The sequence below is a fragment of the Stegodyphus dumicola genome, chromosome 7 (assembly GCF_044657685.1).
Source record: "Stegodyphus dumicola isolate Sdum_Otavi_A_Nest chromosome 7, ASM4465768v1".
In the NCBI taxonomy this organism is placed as follows: domain Eukaryota; kingdom Metazoa; phylum Arthropoda; class Arachnida; order Araneae; family Eresidae; genus Stegodyphus; species Stegodyphus dumicola.
The window spans coordinates 172,501,578-172,522,651 of record NC_140774.1 but is presented as its reverse complement, the minus strand read 5'-3'; positions in this window follow the sequence as shown (position 1 = coordinate 172,522,651).

The following is a 21,074-nucleotide window of genomic DNA, read 5'->3' as shown; positions in this document are numbered from 1 at the left end:
ACAGAAATAATGATAGATATTCATTAACTGAAATGCAGCAACAAAAACGACAATATACTGTTATTCCCAAGGTCATCGAAATAGTCCCAAGGTCACTTATGCAACTGTAAGATGGAGTTACGAAACTATAGCAAGTACTAACAACCGTAGTTACTCTTTAGACTAGTTGGTTTGGTTGATCAGCAAGAAAGAGTCGAGTAGAGTGAAAATTGCAAAGAAGCAATTAAATTTAGGAAATAAAACTCTCTCCTCTATACAAAAAGCTACGGTGCTCAATTACCAATCAAAACTCATGTACTAGAGTTGCAGCCAACTAAAGTAGGATTTGTTGGAGAAGTACGGGCCTTTTGCAAGTTATTGTGCTTGTAAAAGCGCGGATGGTTAAATCCTGATCTTTAATCTATCAAGTACAACGCAAACCTAGCCAAATAACTTTACTCTTGTCCTTAAGTAGAAATTACTGAGAAGTAGAAATTTCTTCTCAGAAGTAAGAAAAAATTACAGAGTTGGTGTTGGCTATGTTAGCTGATCGGGTGAAAGAAGGTTACCAGCGCGTGGCAACAGATTCTCTCTTCAGTCTGACAAGGTCATAATATGACTGAAACTAATAGCTACTCTTTCATGCACTGTTTAATCAATTTAAAATCGAAATGGGATATAAATCTGCTCTAAATCTTTCTTTGTATAAATAAACACAATTCGAATATTTAACGGATCAAATATTTGGCGTAAATTTCCATACTTAGTTCTCGACTTTGCATCTTTTCAAATAAGGAATCCAAACCAAATTAACCTTAGGCAATTTGAGATATTTATGCTTTCGCTAAGATTTTGAGCAACGCTTCAACTTATGCGTTAGAGAAATATATATGTAATTAGTTAATTAACCAATACTTTAGAAAACAAATTGCGTTCGCCATTCTCCATAGTTACGACATCCCTTTAAACCAGAGGTACACAAGAGAATAACTAAGTTAATTATCATAGATTTTTCAAAACTTTCCAAAAGCCTCTCTTATATTTATTCAAAATGTTCAAATTTTATTGATGTAGAATTTTCAAGCATTCGACAGCTTATTTCGGATAAATTAGAACGAATAATTATCTCACAACTTTCGTGTTTAATATATTGTGAACCTAAATATGTCTATATCTTTATAAATGCGTGTCAAAGATTAATAACAGACATTTTAAGGGCATCTAATCTAAGCTGTTTCTTTTTGCTTTTGTCAAGAATTATTGCTTTGAGAAAGCTTGGGAAAAAATTGATTAGTAGCCCAAAAGAGCTATTGAAAGGGGATTTTGGGTTATATCATTATAAACTGCGTATCACTACTGAAATTGTTACCTCCAAATATTATCGTCCTGTATTATATTTAAAGAAATTAATTAATGAAGAATATACATGAATGTATGAATGTTTTTCGCAATGTAAGAAAAACGGCGGCACTTAGAGCCTTTAAATTTTGAGCAACATAGACCTCTACCGAGCATGTGCGCCTGGAAGCCAGAATTTTGAATTTACAGTTTATTTTTTTATCTATTTCATATTTTGTAAAGCTTTAACTAATTTTTTATTAGTAAACTTTAAGAGTCTTTAGGAGGTTTGATGCTGGAAACATGAAAAGTATGCAATGCCTAACCAGGACTTAAACCTGTCCTCTCGAATACGCTCCGAAGGCATGCAGAAAAGAGAGGGAAAATACCTTTCGACTGGGAATTAACGGATCTACTCGCCAAATCTTGGTGGTGAAGAATCATCATCCACCACCTTTCAGTTCAGGGGGCCACTGTAGATTATAGGGTTATTTTGAAGCCGGCGACATGAAGAATGAGCAATACCTTTGCCGAGACTCGAACCTGGATTCACGCGCCGAGAAGGCACCATGAAGGCAGGTTTGAAGGAAATTATGATTTCTATTAACTATGATTTCTAATAGTAGCTCTTAAGAAATATGCACTTTGGAACGCAAATATTACCAAAAGAGAAGAACTCAAAGAAAAATTTAATTTTCTTTCTTGAAACTGCTTAACATATTTTAAATATGTATGTAAAAATTTATCACCACGTCGATTATAGGTTTGATTAATAGTAATGAATGATTCCTATTCTTTCGAATGAATCGCATTTTCGCCATTGTCATAACTGAAAATTAAACAAATTACTTCTTTTCTTTATACAGGAAATACTGCATTTCATTACGTTACAGACATTCAAAGAAGTTGATTACAGACACTCAAAGAAGTTGACCGGAAAATCTGCAAAAAACTACGGAAACTTCATCAAAATTTTATGCTTACTGCCTGTTATACCTTTTACTTGTTGAATTCATGTAATACTACACTTCTATATTTGCTGACCTCAGGCATCCTACGTGTCGCCTGCTCACGGACCACGTGATGTGGATTTCTGCTCAAATCGTTCGATACTAGACTGTAGCTGCTCAAACGGACTTGTAATCTTATACATAGACTATATTTTACCTCACATGTTGGCAGGAAGTTTATATTTTACTTATTATTACTTCCATTATTGAAATTTTACTTATTATTTGTATTATTGCCAGAAAATTTATACTTTACTTATTATTACTCGTAAAAATTACATTTTTCCCGCTTACTGCAACTGAAAACTCGCAGCCAATAGGACGGTTTCACACCTCCTGCGTGACAAAGTAGTCACACACTCTCCTCAACTGCAATTCTGTCCAGGGGACTTACTCAAGCATTCATGTACTTTCAGCGCCCTACGGTACACTAAGACAAGACAACCAGCAAAAAGCTTGCTAAAAATACAAGGTAGGCTCAGTATATAGAGTAAGCTGGAACTGGTGAGCGGTAAAACCCCGATAAATGTCCAATAAGTCGCTAAGACTGCTAAAGTTAAAAAGAGTGTATATGTTATTTTGGAGCATCTTTTTTGAGTACTTTATGAGCAGATTTAAATCGGACCTAATCGTACATTTATCTTTGTACTCACAGTTGAGGATTCCAGACAATATTATGCTGATTCGGGGTCCCCTTAGGCCCATTTTTGATTGTGACGTATCGTCTGTCTTGTAAAAAATTCATTTCTTTATTTTTTGTCTTCTTTTTTTTTATTTAAATTTCATTTAGGATGCAATAAATAGCGAATAACGGGCTCTTGTTGCTTAAACTGAATCAATGGAACGGCTGGCAGACGACTATGTATTACTTTGTGGATACATACTGTTTAGAGGATGTATGAGTGCGTTTTCAGTCTGTCCTTGCTCCGAGAATAGCTGTCGGCGAGACTTCTCTTTTGTTATCTTCTAAATTAAACATAGTCCCATGCACTACTATTGTTAGATTTAAAAAATAGTCATGAAAAGACTTTTCGCATGCCTGACTCAGCCCTTGGATTACTTAACACGAATATACCTCCTTACAACGTTTTATCCTCGAAAGGAATCGGAGAAGAAAACTTTTCTACATTTAGGGTTTGGGAATCAGAGCCTTTGTACCCCATCCCTCCCATTTACAGAATTCTATTTTTTTCCGTTCCTCATCAGATCTCCCCAGGAGAAAAGATGGGGTAAGAAGGGAGAGAAAATAATAGAAAAAAACTTCCTCGCTGTGCACTTTTGCATTCAATCTCCAAATATCACCTTGCCCTTCCCCTGCCGCTGCCTTCATTCCACAGAGAACGTGACAAAGCAGAGAGTCACACTCACACTCCCCAAAAAACCTAAAATTGGAAATTCTCTCTCTTTTCTCGAAGGTTTAGAGGAAGTTAGGAAAAAATATATATACCGAGGTACGTTGAGCATGTGTTCCACTTTTAATGATTGATGCATGCCTTTAAGGAAGTGCAAAAAAATATTGGAAAAATAAGGAAGGAAAGAAGGATGAGTGGAAAAGCTTGATGGTTCTCATAAAAACCTTTTTTTTTTTGGCTTCTTTTTTCATGGTCTTTTTCTGTCGTGATGACTGTAATTCAAGATTACTGTAAAGATATCTGTAGCAAATTCGAAAAAAAGATCCAAAGTTAGATTAAGCCTTTGCTTTAAATTGTAACGTATTGTATTTGCTTGTGAGTAACGATTTCAAATTAAATGTTGGAATGTTTAAAGGAATACTAAGTAGGAATTTCCATGAAAAGTATAAATGAAAGTTAAAGTACATGGATTACAAACAGGAATAGATCGATCCGAAAAAAATATGCAAAAAGCATTATTTATTGAGTAATATTGCATTTTTTCTGATAATTTATTTAACTGATAGAACTGTTTTACTATGTTCCTTTGGTTTACAAAGGATACACAAATATGATTTTAGTACGTGTTGTTCTCAATTAAAACATGCAATACATACAGGGGTTGGACAAAAATATGGAAACACCTTTAAAAAAACATGTTTCTTTGCTTAATATGGTGTAGGAAACCCGTTGGCATCCAAAACAGCTTGCAGTCTTCTTGGAATGGATAAATACAGTTCCTGTATCTTTGCCAAGGGAATATTATACCATTCTTCCTGCAAAACGGTGGCAAGTTCAGATAACGATGTTGGCGGTGGATAACGAGAACGCACTTTCCGTTCCAATGTAGACCACAAAGGTTCGATAATATTTCAGGTCTGGTGACTGTGGTGGCCAGGGGAGATGGGACAACTCATCCTCGTGCTCAGAAAACCAGTCCTGGACAATGTGAGCTGTGTGAGCAGGGGCTTTGTCGTCTTGGAAGACACCATCACCATCGGGGAACAAAGTTTGTACCATGGGATGAACTTGATCGGCCAAAATGTTCACATAGGTCTTGGCAGTCATGTGCCCTGACACAGTTATCATGGGGCTAGCAGAGAACCACGATATGGCTGCCCAAACCATAACAGAACCCCCGCCATGTTTCACTCTTGGCAACAAGCAGTCTGTATTATAGGCTTGAGATGGCGTTCTCCAGACGTAAACTCGGCCAGAAGTGGGAAACAATGTGAAAGAAGACTCGTCAGACCATATTACTCCCTTCCACTGCTCTATAGTCCAGGCTTTATGACTTAAACACCACCTTTTCCTGTTACGGGCATTAGCATCACTGATGAGTGGCTACTCAATTGCAGCACGGCCAGCAATTCTCTGTTTATGAAGCTCCCTTCTAATTGTTTTGGTACTCACAGGGTTCGGTAACACAACATTCATTTCAGCAGTAACTTTTGCAGCTGTGGTCTTCTTATTTTTCGTCACAATTGCCCTTAATGATCGTCTGTCACGATCACTCAGGACACACTTTCGTCCGCGCTGTGATTTAGCAGATGATGTTTTTCCGCTTTTCAAATATGCGGAATAAATCTTCGATACAGTACCTCTTGAAACACTAAACACCTCGGCTACCTTGCTTACGGAAGCACCTACCATACGTGCTCCAACAATTTTCCCACGTTCGAAGTCTGTTAACTCTGACATAATGCAATGACAACCTCACATAACAATACTCCGACAACAACTGAACTGTTTAGCACATTTACGAAGTTGTATAGGTGGCGTCAGTAGTCAAAAACGCCAGCGCCACCTACATATTTCATTAAAATCAATCTTTCTTTTCAAACATGCATTTCACAAGGTGTTTCCATATTTTTGTCCATCCACTGTATTTAATTACTTGATATTTATTTCTAAATTATATAACAAAATGTAGTGAAATTTGATAGATGTATCAGCATAATAATTCCTTTAATAAAGATCTGTAGAAACTAAGAGCTGTCCTGCTTGAAATTATTATTTAGGAAATTGAACATAATTAAAGAAACTCCCTTTTTTAAATCTATACAGCCGAGTTCATGTTTTTCAGTGAATTTTGCACAATGTTTTGCTTTGAAAACTGCACTAGGAAGTTTTGCGTTTCTAATTCTAATGCCGGTAAAAGGCATAGAGGGTTCAATTTGGCTTGGTTTAGTTGATTATGTCAAAGCATCCATTAGTGCTATCAGTTTAATATGAAAATATAATTGCCTCGTATGCATGTCACATAGAGAGAAAATCTCGGAAAAGCCCATGCAGCCAGGTCACTCGCTGGAATCGAACCTAGGTTAGAACTACCAGTGTTAGGCAATTTTACCGCTTGATAGCTGGTGGACCGCACTGATAGTTGAAAATATCTATTACTAAATAATGAAGAATATCAACATGTACGGAATGTTACATGTACGGAATGTCTAGCTGTATATTTTCGCATTATGGAAAATCCGCGGGATCAAGAGCTACACAATTTTGAGAATTTATAATCTGGCAGCCGAAGGGTACGTTGAGGGCCGAATTTTGTAATTTATTTTTAATTATTCCATATTTTGTGCCAATTTAATGAATCTTTGACTGACAAATTCATTAACTTAAAAAAATGTGTTATTAATGCTCGAAATAAAACAATTTTATCTTTCGCGCGCCAGTATGTTGCCATTTGGCAAAGTATAACATACTTAATACTCAGATTTAATCTCTCTGTTATGACTCAAAAGCGATTTAAAAGCAACAAAAGCTGTTTTTAATAATACTTTTTAAGCTTTTTAACTTGATTAATTTAAATAAAATTGTATTTAATTCATGATATGACTAACTAATAAATTCTATAGACTTTTTTATGGGAAGAAGGAAATTTGCGAAAGTTTTTTTTTTTCAAACGTATTTTGCAACGTAATCAATAAAGATTCCTTTTTAAAATGCCTTAATAATGTTTTCTTATTCACATTTTTATCAAACGTGAATAAAAATATATTTTAATTCATGATATAATCTCTAATTAATAAATGCTATTGACATTTTTAGGGGGAGCGGAAGAAGGTAATTTACGCGAGGTTTAAAGTTCATATTTAAAATGTTTTTAAACGCTTTAAACGTAAATAAATATACAGGGGTTGGACAAAAATATGGAAACACCTTTAAAAAAACATGTTTCTTTACTTAATATGGTGTAGGAAACCCGTTGGCATCCAAAACAGCTTGCAGTCTTCTCGGAATGGATAAATACAGTTCCTGTATCTTTGCCAAGGGAATATTATACTATTCTTCCTGCAAAACGGTGGCAAGTTCAGATAACGATGTTGGCGGTGGATAACGAGAACGCACTTTCCGTTCCAATGTAGACCACAAGGGTTCGATAATATTCAGGTCTGGTGACTGTGGTGGCCAGGGAAGATGGGACAACTCATCCTCGTGCTGAGAAAACCAGTCCTGGACAATGTGAGCTGTGTGAACAGGGGCTTTGTCGTCTTGGAAGACACCATCACCATCGGGGAACAAAGTTTGTACCATGGGATGAACTTGATCGGTCAAAATGTTCACATAAGTCTTAGCAGTCATGTGCCCTGACACAGTTATCATGGGGCTAGCAGAGAATCACGATATGGCTGCCCAAACCATAACAGAACCCCCGCCATGTTTCACTTTTGGCAACAAGCAGTCTGTATTATAGGCTTGAGATAGCGTTCTACTCGGCCAGAAGTGGAAAACAATGTGAAAGAAGACTCGTCAGACAATATTACTCCCTTCCACTGCTCTATAGTCCAGGCTTTATGACTTAAACACCACATTTTCCTGTTACGGGCATTAGCATCACTGATGAGTGGCTTCTCAATTGCAGCACGGCCAGCAATTCTCTATTTATGAAGCTCCGTTCTAATTGTTTTGGTACTCACAGGGTTCGGTAACACAACATTCATTTCAGCAGTAACTTTTGCAGCTGTGGTCTTCTTATTTTTCGTCACAATTGCCCTTAATGATCGTCTGTCACGATCACTCAGGACACACTTTCGTCCGCGCTGTGATTTAGCAGATGATGTTTTTCCGCTTTTCAAATATGCGGAATAAATCTTCGATACAGTACCTCTTGAAACACTAAACACCTCGGCTACCTTGCTTACGGAAGCACCTACCATACGTGCTCCAACAATTTTCCCACGTTCGAAGTCTGTTAACTCTGACATAATGCAATGACAACCTGACATAACAGTACTCCAACAACTGAACTGTTTAGCACATTTACGAAGTTGTATAGGTGGCGTCAGTAGTCAAAAACGCCAGCGCCACCTACATATTTTCATTAAAATCAATCTTTCTTTTCAAACATGCATTTCACAAGGTGTTTCCATATTTTTGTCCATCCACTGTACATAGTATATAACGACTGCTACAAAATGATTCTTATGTCCAGTATCATGAAATTCATTACAAAGTTCCTTAAAATGTCATGAATAAACGGAGTTCCATACTCAAGGACCCCATTCCGGATATAAATTCTATAGGATTCTTTGCCAGTGTGGTTTAATTTACATTGGCCAAACTAAAAGAGCCTAAAAATTTCGCTTCAAGGAACATGAGGCATATGCTAGAAGAAAGGAAACACAGAAGTCTACTGTTGCTCAACATTGTTGGTCCGAAAATCACACTTTCAATTTTTCTGATGCCAAAATTATTCAAAAAACATCTTCCATTGGAGAACTGGATTTTATAGAGGCATTTAACAGTAAAAAAAATCTTTCTGTTCTTGTTAACGATCCTAATTCCAATCCATCTTTGCCTTTGGCCTTTAAAGAAATTATGTTTTATTTCTGGTTTCACCAACAGATGTCGCCACTTGCTTATTCTTGTCCAGACTTTCTTATCTTATCTAATAATTGTTTTCTATCTTGTTCATTTGCGGTTTTGCAGCTGAGGATGGTGGTTCGGTAAAACCATCAAAACTAGTCCTGTGAAAATTTTGAAAATTAACGCTTATTTTTGTTGTTTGACTTCTGAATTAAACGGTATTTTGTTGATTTTAATTTAAAAATGCCCCTCTCAATTTGTATCTTGATTCCTTTCCCCCCAAATATATTGTGGTGTTCTACCCTTTTATCTAACAACTAAAGGTGAGGGGACCTAGTGAACAGCTAAGCAAATAATCGGTTTAGTTCAGTAACAGAAACGCAAACTCTAGAAGCACTAATTACACTTTATTGCTTAAGCCCTTTATTGCTCAAACAAGAGTGAACAGATGGCCCCTTACCCAGGGCGTACAGGAAAGCCTCCATTTGGGCTTGAACTCAAAATGATACGAAATAAGAACTTAACTGATTCTTAAGTAAAGAGACGTAACCGAAACTACCACAAATCTAACTAGTTGGCCCCTTACCCAGGGCGTACAGGAAAGCCTCCATTTGGGCTTGAACTCAAAATGATACGAAATAAGAACTTAACTGATTCTTAAGTAAAGAGACGTAGCCGAAACTACCACAAATCTAACTAGTTGGACCCTGAATATCGAATAAGCTAGCAGCGAAGCTATCAAGGTCACGTAATACGGCCGAGCGTAGTAAAAGCTTAGAGAGACGTAGCCAAAAGGGAAACGCGCGCTAGGTAGAAACTCTACTTCTCTCTCTCGATGTCATTTGAACTTCGACTTAAATACTACTCTTACTCATTAGCAGTAAACGCGATTCTAAAAACACGTTCTTGTAGGAAATTGAAAGCTGAAATTAGGATGGAATAAAGCTTAGGATAAACATTACAATATATCCAAACGAAAATCGGGTACATTAAAAGCTGGCAGAAATTGTCATGTGTAATGAATAAGAAAGCCAGCCTTCTATACGGAGTTTTCAATCCATAACACAGACGATTAATAGAAGCTAAAAAAAAAAAAAAAAACTGTGAAACAATCGGAATATATGAATACTGCCAGCGCATACTGAAAAATATAACAACATACCGAATATATTAAAAAATTAATTTGAAAATCTGAAGGAAAGAAATAAGTTGATCTTTTTCCATTCTCAACAAGTGTTAAAAAGTAAGATGCTTTTGTGCATTGAAACATAAAACACTTAAAAATATTTTATTTCAGCAGACTCCTTTTGGGAGCAATAATTAAAAGTAGTTTTCACATTATATACTCTGAGCTGCAGCATTCATTGTAATTTAGTGTATGATTTCTGTTTCATCTAAAGTGTAGAATCTTCACGCTGGGACGTATGATTAAATTAGTGTAATCAAAAAGCAAAATTTTTGGTTTATTATTAAAAATCATTAAATACTTTTATGAAATTATGTAAGATGGACTCAACGAAATTTTGATAACTGGACTCATTATAAAATTACATATTTTTTCTTTTTTGTCGAAACTAATTCAGGCGGCTTTCCGCGCAAGCAGCTAACAACTATAACAATAATAAAACCTCGTTTACATCAGAATATTTTATCTTAAGAAGAAGTTTTGCTAAACTACAATCTGTTGCTGTGGGAAATCACAAATAATGTCTACCTAGTTTGTTTATGCATGTATTCAGTAATTTTACTTTCACTGCAGCTGTTTATGTAATGAAATCTAGAATTTGAGATGAACTTTTCATCAATCTCAAAACTCTAGGTTTTTTCCTTGTTATACGAACTAAAAGAGCTTTATTTTTTCTTTGAAGGTATAGATGGTGTAATAAAATTCCTGGTCACAACTGTAAGCAGTGACAGAACTTTCAACAGAAACAAAATTTACGATACCTTGTAGAGTTGTAAAGCAAAAAGCGAGCCGTGAGAGGGTGCCTGCTTGGTGAAAATGGAGAACACATTAAAGACGAATTATTAAAGGACAAACGTCCTAGAACTTCCAAAAGAAGCAATATTTACCAAATAATGTAGAGTCAAAAAGCAAATGACGAGCCGTGAGAGAGTACCTGCTTGGGGAAAATGGAGAACACAATAAAGACGAATTATTAAAGGACAAATGTCCTAGAACTTCCAAAAGAAGCAATATTTACCAGATATGTAAGGTCAAAAAGCAAATGACGAGCCGTGAGAGAATACCTTCTTTGGGAAAATAAAGAACACAATAAAGACGAATTATTAAAGGACAAACGTCCTAGAACTTCCAAAAGAAGCAATATTTATCAGATAATGTAGGGTCAGAAAGCAAATGACGAGCCGTGAGAGAGTACCTGCTTGGGGAAATTGGAGAACATATTAAAGACGAATTATTAAAGGACAAAGAAGCTTTATAATTTAAAATTTTACAACAAATACTCAAATGAGCGTCACATTGACGACACACTGAATCACACACAGATAGGGAGATTACTGGCATTTCACGAACGTCTGCATCTGAGAAGTTAATTCGGGCGAGTAGGTCCTCTGATGATTTCGTGACCGTCTTGTAAACAACCCGTTTTAGCTCTTCCCAGAGGAAAAAGAAACCCAGAGAAGACAGATAGGGAGATCTGGGAGGCCAAGGGACGGGCTCATCGCTGCCAATCCATATGTTCGGAAAGACATTGTCCAGGTAGTTTCGCACACTGATGAAGAAATATTCTGGCTCTCTGTCATGCTGGAACTACATAATTGTTCGAACATATGATGGCACATTTTGTAGTAAATGTACCTACTGAAGTAGTAAATGTACCAAGCAGTACCTGATGAAGAAAGCTGAGGTACTTCTGTTATCTAGAAGGTCTCGTATAAGATACGGGCTAATCGAGTGAACGTCGATAATCCTTCCTCACATATTCACGGAGGTGGCATCTCAAAAGTGTAGCATGAAAATGTATTGCAGCCCAAACCTGATTTTTGCTCATATTAAATACATGTCATATATAGGTGTAGTCTCATCCGTAAGCAGGGAAGATGCTGCTCAATGTGGATGCATTATGCTCTGTTGCAAGAACCAACGTGCTAATATTACGCGTTGTGGAACATCCTTTTCATTTATGGCCTGGACCCGCTGGAATACGCAACACACGCCATGCTGTCATATGGTTGACACCTTGGTCACAAGCTATTACTCGCGTGCTTCGTTCAATTAGGTCGTGAACTACCTCAAGGACTATTTCTACTCAATTTACCTTTCTCGTGCTCCTTGGTCAATCTGCATCATTTCTTTGGCCGCGGAACGAACACGTCTCCACAAGCTGCCTGTACAAGCGTTGAAATGTTCTTCTGTCGGATAGCGCTCTGTTTGAATATCGCTCCTGCAAAAGTCTCACCACTTTTGCAACATTGCCATTTGCAGCCCGTACATGAGATCCATATGAACCTTTTCCACATTCGAATATTGCTCATATCTGGCGACGAATAGTAAATGAATGATGGGTTCTGCGAATGGCGACGTTTCATCCACTCCAGAGAATACGCTTTATCTCGCCGCGCCATATGCATTCCAACTTCCCCTCCCCCAAAGTATGATGAAAATTTGTTGTTTTGGAGAATTCTATTACCCCTTACAGTTGGGACCACTAGTGTTGCTGCACCTTGTATAATAAAACTAAATTAAAATCTTTTTATTCAAAATTTAAGATATTCAAATAAAATAAGTATCTTTATCAATACTAACGGTCACAGTGCCATAATGATAATTTTCTTAAAGATAAGGGATCCAATCTGGAATGGAAACAATATATATATTTAATCATGTAAATTAATTACATAAACAATATCGTTTAAAAACTGATGAAGACATACTTTACGAGGAATTATCGGTTTTGCCGTGCGTCTTATCATGGTGTAACTTATAACTCGTCCGTTAGCGACACAAAGATCCTTCGTTCTTCGCTTTCCGTATTTTAAATAACGTAGTACTTTTAAACTTTAATATGTTTGTCTTTAATTACTAAAATATTTCATAATTTTTTATTCTAGAAAATTTACTAGAATATTTCGCAATTTTTCGACTTCTATTTTTATCTTTTTTTTTAAAGAATTAAATGCTAAACGTTACATGGTTCTGTGGTTTGAATTACTTGAAAAATACCCTTTATTTGAGAAGAGTTTTGCATATTAGAACTTTTTATGTATCTAAAAATAAAGTTTGAAAGTACAATTTAAAATCATTTTGATATGGTGGCTGATTTCAGCAATACCCATTATAAAATTGCACAAGTACACTAAAATGTATAGCAATATTTTAGATTTCAAGCTTTAACTTTCTTTTATTTCTTTCTGAATTTTACTTAAAGTTCTATGCTTTATATTCAGCTATACATTCAAGAAGACTTTAAATAGTACAAGCTTACTTGTGCTAAATTTAAGAACTAATATGTAAACCATCGAACAATAAATCCAGACAAGGATTGTATATTAGAAAATTCTATTATTTAACTGCCTAAATTTGCATTTAAATTATTAAAAAACAAACTATAGCTGATATATATATATAAGCTTTATTTCATTTAACCATTATATTTAAATTTGAGGAACAGATATGAAATAATACATTGAACGGAATCCTTTGAAAATTATTCTGTGAAAATAAAATATGTTTAAGAAAACCTGAAAATATGAGCCAGAGAAAATTTCCACCTGAGAATAAAATGATGCCGCTATTGAAGATTCATACAAAATTTCTTCTATTCTCTAATAAATGATTCAAAATTTGCACTATAAAGGTTTCCCTTTGCTTAATGGAAAACTACTGTTTACTGATATCTGAATTTTAAGTTATTGTATTTGCCGTCTTAACCGAAGCTTCTTACCTTTAAAATTTAAGACGAAGTCTTAACGTAGCATATGTAATTATATGTTCAGACGTTGAAAATATTCTGCACTACACATCAACCAGTCTAATTCTACTTGAATCAGCTTTCTGGTTTTGATTTTTCTACGTAAGGAAAGCCATCTATGATTGGAAGCAGTTTTACTTAACATCATCAATAGATGCAAATTATTTAAAATGAAGCCAAAAAGCCGCTACATACAGCTTTTTAGAAAGGTAGAACCAAACCAAAAAGACTGCATAGGCCCTTAGAGCAAAAATAGAAGAAAAAGTAATTTTTCTCAGTGTACATTTTTAACTGATATGAAAACTCTGCAACATAAGGCCTACCTTCATGATAAAAAGTTTAAATTTCTAGCACAGTTTCTTAATGAAGTTATTTAAATGCATAGAGTCACGAGCATATTGCAGACATTCGAGTTTCTGAGAAGAATGAATTATTTTAACATGAGGTGGTCGCATCTGGAAAGGAAAACTTATAATTAATATTTTCAACTTGATAAGATTTCAGAAATGTATGAAGTAAGTTCTCTTTTTAATTTCCCCTATTCGTGATTCGAATATTAAAAGCCCTTAAGGAAATCTTGGAGAAAACGAAGTTAGAAAGAGCGCGTGTGATTGTCCAGATGCATAGCGTTCGATGAATATTTCAATTCATCCGTCATTCGAATGGACGTTTATGAAAATAAAAAAAGAAATAAATAATAAAAAAAAAATCTGAAATGTTTCATATTTTAAATTACGTCCAAAGGGGCGTTTTTTAACATTTTGTGTGTTACCTTTCTTTATTAAATATCATGTTCTTCGCACTTAAACCATAAGATCCAGTGCAACAGCAATATCGCAAAATAGTTTTAAAACGAGCATATCTTTAGAATTTCCGATACAGAGACTCACGCGCTGGAGATATAAATGTTTTTTCTGCACAACGTTGCCATTGCTCGCTTTTAAATAGTTCAGTTTGTTACTCAAAAATTCGTTAAAGTTTTACAAAATATGAAATCGATAATAAAACAAATTCCAAATTTCAAATTTGGGATTCCAGATGCCCATATTCGTAGTAGGATTACGTCATTCAAAATTCGATTGTTCTATGTACCGTTGTTTTATCACAATACGAGAAATATACATACATTTATGCAGATTTTTCATTATTTAATTTCTTCAAATATAATGCAGGACTCTAACATTTTGTGGCAACAGTTTGAAAAGTGAACCGACATTTATGAGTCCGACGCAAAATGCCAAAACGAAAGCAATAGTCCTTCGGGACTCAAGTCCCTTTGGACTAATAAGACTACCAGAAAGGTTAACAAGAAATATTATAGAATATTACAGTGAAGCAAAGTAATACATTCTGGATAAAAATTATCTCAGTGAAAACTGAAAGTATCATAATATGAGATTTAAACGTTAACAATTTCGTATTCATATTAGAATATTAATGAGATTTTATTGGGTGTTTATGACGTGAGTTTATCCATTTCTGTTATTTATTATTAACACAAAGTTAAAGCAATTGTCTTTATTCTTAAGCTGGTATAATTCTATGGAGCTTTATTACAAACCTAGTAAATAATAAAAATTAAAGATAAGCTAATATATTGTCTATGATTGTCGTCTTCCTGTGCATATTTTTTAACTCAAATATAAGTTGTGCAGATGAAATAAATTGTAAGATTTCAAAATTTATACCAACCATTTACTTTTATATTGCTTGGTATTATTAATTTGTTATTTTTAGGGATCATTCATTATTGCATGCAACAAATGATGCATAGCGCATAGAATTTTAAATAATTCATTTCGCCACTTCAGAGAGTTACTGACACTCGAATTGCAGCTGTACGAACTTCGTAACAAGATGGCTTTGAAAGAGAATATGAGTAATTAAACATTTTTGTGACAAGAATTTATTTCATAAAGCTGTACTCACACTGTTACATAATTATAAGTAGCATAAACAGAATTCTGCCAGGACTTGTTGAAGGGAGAGGAAGACGTACCAAATCGCAGAAAAACACATGATATCGTTTTTGACTTTAGTGAAATACTGTTGTAGGATTGTTAAGTTAAGGAGAGAAGGCAAATGTTCTTATGGCGATCGTAACATGGCAAAATATTTCAAATGAGTGCAGCTTCTTCATTAGAACCAAATATCAGAAAACGATCAACAAAGCACAGAAGAAGGATCAAACGAAATTGAAAAATGTTTTTTTTTTTTTTTTTTTTTTTTTTTTTTTTTTTTTTTTTTTTTCAATTGTGCTTTGACAAAATACAGATTAACCTAAGTTTTTTAAACTACACATGCTAAGCTGAGGAAGACATTTTAAGATCAAAAGGAGTTGCTCCACATCTATTCTCTTCAAAAATCTAAAATGGGAAAGATATCCATGTAATATTTAAAATTTCTTCAGCTAACCTTGAAAATTTTGACAGAATGTTATTAAGGTATTTTCTCCCTCCTGGTGTAACGGTAGCAGACTCGACGCGAATTCGAGAGGTCCAGGTTCGAGTACAGGCGACGGCACTGATGATTTTTCGTGTCTCCTGCTTAAAACATCCTAATGACTTTACGGCGGCGGCAGAACTAAAAAGGGGGTGGATGATGATCCTTCACCACCAGGATTTGGAAATTGGGCCCCTTAATCCCAGTCCCCCTTTAAAAAGGGGAGTACATAAAGTATTTTTTCCCTTCTTTCTGCATGCCTTCGTGGTGTAACAGTAGCACACTCGGCGCGTATTCGAGAAGTCCAGGGTTCGAGTTCTGTCGAGGACATCGCTAATTTTTCATGTCTCCAGTATCAAAAAAAGCTAACTACTCTACTGTGGCGCTGGAACTAAAAGAGGGTGGATGATGATTCTTCGTCACCAGGATCTGGCGAATGGATAATTATTGCTGAGACATAAAGAAGTACATTAATTTAAAGTTTTTCTTCTCTATAAGTAAATTTCATTCGTGCATTTCTTTTTGCATTTTAAAAAACTGTTAAATGCAATTTAGTTCGAAAAGCAATAGTGCTTAAGGACAATATTTTCACGTTGAAATTTAGAATAATAAGGCTTTTGAGTAAGTAAGATATCAGTGTCCGAATTCTCTATATTTAACGCAAGTAGCTGTAGAGACTTTTTAGAAGAACGTAAATTTATTTGAATATTCTTAAAAAGAGAACGAAAAAAGGGTCATAAGATATCTGAGAAATGAACTTGTTCTCAAAAAATAAAATAGAATAAACAAACTAATTATAAATAAAAAAAATAAATGTAAAGACAAGTTATTATATTGTCCAGGAATTTCATGGAAGGATGGTTGCAGCGCCTCAAGAAGGTTGGACTTCTATTTCCACCCCAGTTTTCAGAAAGAGCACCCCTCTCTCCTACCAACAATCCGCATGAGAGGACTTTCGGCTCACCACATATTTAGAGTGTCCCCTTGCCGAAAAGATGCTATACACATTTACAAATATCCAAGCCTTCTTCGGGATTTGAACCCGGGTCCTACGGTACTGCAGCAGGCTTCCCTAACCATATACCGTCTTGGCGTCAAAGTTAAGTAAATGGTATTTAAGACTGGTATGTAATTAAGAACAATACATTGCATTTATAAGCATTAAAAACAAGCTCATTATGTAGCTCTCACTATGAAACACTATGAGCTCTCACTATAAGCTCTCACTTTGAAATGGACAAGTGTATTAGCGTATTAGGACAAGTGTATTAGTATATCTTCAATTTGTGTAGAATCCCTTTTCAAGAGCACGCTGCTATAAGATGATATCACTATATACTATTTCTAAAGAAATGATGTGGCAGATGTAAAAAATACACACACACACGTATATATATTGTTACGGATTTGGTATTTAAATAGCTAATGTTAGTTGAATTATAAATTAAATTGTTTTATTCCCCGTGCAGTGTAGCACGTGACGAATATTGAAGGAAAGCTAAGCCGGAAAATTAAAAGACAAGAGCACATGCATTTAACATTTAATAAATAAATAAATCTCTCTTTTTGATTTCGAGAAAGTTCCAGAAAGTTCTCACGCGCGATTTAAAAAACCTTATAAAAAGGAGGAAAACCTCTCAATTCAGTTAAACTTTATAGACTTATGGACATGATCCGTGTACCTGGATCTTCAAAGCACTGATCTTATATTTCGTAATCTTCTTATTGTTATATCAGAGACTTTGAAATATTGTGGACTTATGGACATGATTCGTGTACTTGGATCTTCAAAGCTCTGATTATTTATTGCTAGTGTAAAATGTTTTTCACCATTTGCTACTTCGTTCAAATACCGCCGTCCCTATATGTACATAGTGTATAGTTTCAGTAACTCATGTGCCTCAGTGTTGTACAGGAACTTTAGTGTTTAATTTCTCAGACCAAGCATTCACTGAATTGTGATATCTACTATTTCAAGATGCATTGGCTGTGGACAGTTCACGGGAGGGTGACCCTCACGTGACTACCACTGTCCAATCTGTGTTTCACAGCAAGGATGAATTTGAATATTTTGTTTAGCTAATCTGTTGCACTTAGTTGTGCCATTTGTCTTCATTTAGATCGCGATATTAGTTTAATTATTCCAATCTGGATAACCTGTTTCAAAACTTGATAATTATTAATATATCCAATATTTTTCATTGTACGCGTAAGCTGCTTTGCTCGGAGTCTGAATTTGGGTGGGTGACCACCCACGTGACAGGCTCATGCCAGTCATCTCCCTCCACTCCACCTACATTTCACAAAATTTGACAAGTTTCGCCTAGTTGGCGCGGCGTAAACCGCCTTAATTAAAAACTCAAGTACCAACGCCTTAGGGCAATTTACCAACAGAGACGGTTAAAGTAGCGGTTGTCTACTAATTGCCGCCTAGCCATTGACTCGATTTCGATTTCGATTTCAATTCAGTTAGTGAGTGATTGTAGTTAGTTTGTTGTTGTTTAAGAGTTTGCTTAGAAAACTGCTCTTGTTGAATGTAGCGAATTCGCGGATTAGCTTTCTTTAGCTGTTCTAAGTTCTCTTGAACGTTTGAGTAGTTAGAAGACAACTACTGTGCTATATTGTGATACTGCACGATTATTTGAGGACATTTTATCATATTTGTTGTGATAATAATACATTTTCTTCATTTTTCATCGGACTTGTGCATTCATTTCGTAACAAACTCGTACGCACGCAACAATATATATATTCATTTAATTTCAATGTTCCTCCCCCCTGACGAAGGAGCACTGAAGTTGATTGAATTCATTTTCTGTTTTTGTTTATTTTTCTTTAAATTTCATAAATTTTTTGAAATGTGGTTTTACTTGTTTTTGTTTTAATATTTTTAAATTCTTTGTTGCATTTATTTGAAATTCATTAATTATGAATTTCAATTTTTGGTCTTTGTGAAATATTAGTTCTAAATTTCTTACTTTATGTCTTTAATTTTATATACACTGGTGTGCAAAAATTAAGGACGAGACAGTTTTTTCAATATAACTTTGTACAAAAACTTTCCAAATCAACACATTTAATACCGTAAGATCCCCAATACGTAAGGACATGAGTAATGTAAGCAACACTTACTAAAAGAGAAATCAGATAAAAAGAAGGGATAAAAAGAAGCTTTATTGAAAAAGTTGCATGGAGCGCAATGCGACCGAAGGCCGAAACATCCCTGTGATGGGTGTCCAGCAAGAAGCATCCGGTCTTTAATAGGGGATATGATCTCCCCTGACTGCTAGGCAGGTTTCACAGTGTCTGCCCATGCTGAGAATGAGGGTGTCAATGAGTTGTTGAGGCACCACCTCCCTTTCAATGATGTTCGAGGGATGATTGCGGCTTCCCCGCTCTCTCCAGATGAGTATGCGATGAGAATCGCTACTCAGACTGAATCTGCTCTCGTCTGTAAAGAGTACTCGTCCCCATTCATTGTCTCTCCAATTCCGGTGTTCCGGGCACCACAGAGAACGCCTTCTCCGATGGGCAGGCGTTAGAGGTACACACCGTACAGGGCGTCGTGCAAACAGACCACCACCGTGCACCACCTTCTGGCCACGGTAAAACGCGATATCGGTCGTCCAGTCGCCTGTGTCGTGTGTCTAGCGATTTCTCCCGCTGTCTTCCGCCTGTTTCTTCTGGCCTGTAAGGCAATATACCGGTCATCTGCGGGTGTGGTTCTTCGTGGACGACCACTACTAAACCCCCGGATAGCTGTTCCTGTAGTTTGAAATTGTCTCCAAAGTCGTGAAACGATGCTGTGAGCAATTCCGACGTTTTGTTTATAAACCATTGATTTGTAAATTCGAAACACTAGATGAGCAGGATATATAATAATCGATGCAATATTTTCAAATCAAAACAAGAGAACGGTTGTATACGTGAATATGTACAGTTATCACTGTGAATTGTATGGAAGAATGGAACAATGAACAAATAGGTAGATTTTATAACTAACTCTGAACCATTAAGTTTATAAACAAATTACATTTTATTTATAAATAATCATATATATATAATAGTTCATTTAGAACACCACCAATTCCATGTCTTAACATTGAATCGGCCGAATGTCGGCCACTTATTGTTTAATCAGCTATATTAGAATGCACTTCTGCGTATACGTATTTTGACTGCGTGATGCACAAAAATTTATTTTTACACAAAAAATCCAAGCTACTTCAAACTGTACATTCACGGTACATTCAGTTTACAAAATAAAATTTAAATTCTAAAACTAGCTTTAATATTAGCTCTTCATGATCTAAACCCGATCCAATCACTAACTATGATTACTAATATGGAACAATGAAATAATGTTTTGTATTGTTATATGAAAAGTAATGTTGAACAAGTCAGGGTTTCAAATAATCTACGCAATAACAAATAATGCAAAACACTTAGTCCCTTCTGGTATAGGGAATCAGTAAATATCATGCAAGAAGAGGATACGGATAATACACATGCGTAGTCAATATCAATGAACTGCGATAAACACTAGTTAGAGATTACTGAACAGATTCGATGAAGTAGGTGTGTCATTAAGGCCATTGTTTAATCTAATCTATATTTACCTACATGATAATCCATTGTTGGGGCAATATGCATTTACAATATACGCCTGCCAAAGCCAGTGAAGCCTTAGTGATAGCGTATGGATAACCTGAAGACTAAGTGATAGAAATTTAATCTTTAATAAAAGCAATAAAGATCAGGAGTTCAGTTGAATAACGGAAAAAAATGTGAGGAACTTTAGCTATGAGCTGTTATCTATGATCACAAGAGATACTCTAAGAGGACTCCATTTTGAATAAATGTAAGAGATAATTTATTGATGAAGAAACATGTTCATTCTTCGAAAAAGGATGCCATTGCTTGCTATTATGTTTCATTATGTTATTAATAAAGAAGACAAAACGACGCCATGCAACTTGGTAATATGTTTCATCCAATGTTTTTATTTTCCATAGACCACTCTGTTTGATTCGAAAGATGATGTTTAAAAAAGAAAACAGTACAACCAAATCTGCATTTATGCTTACAATGTACATTTCAATGCTAGATTAAAAATCTGTAGACAATAATTTTTGCATTGCATGCAAAATAAAAAAAGTAAAAAA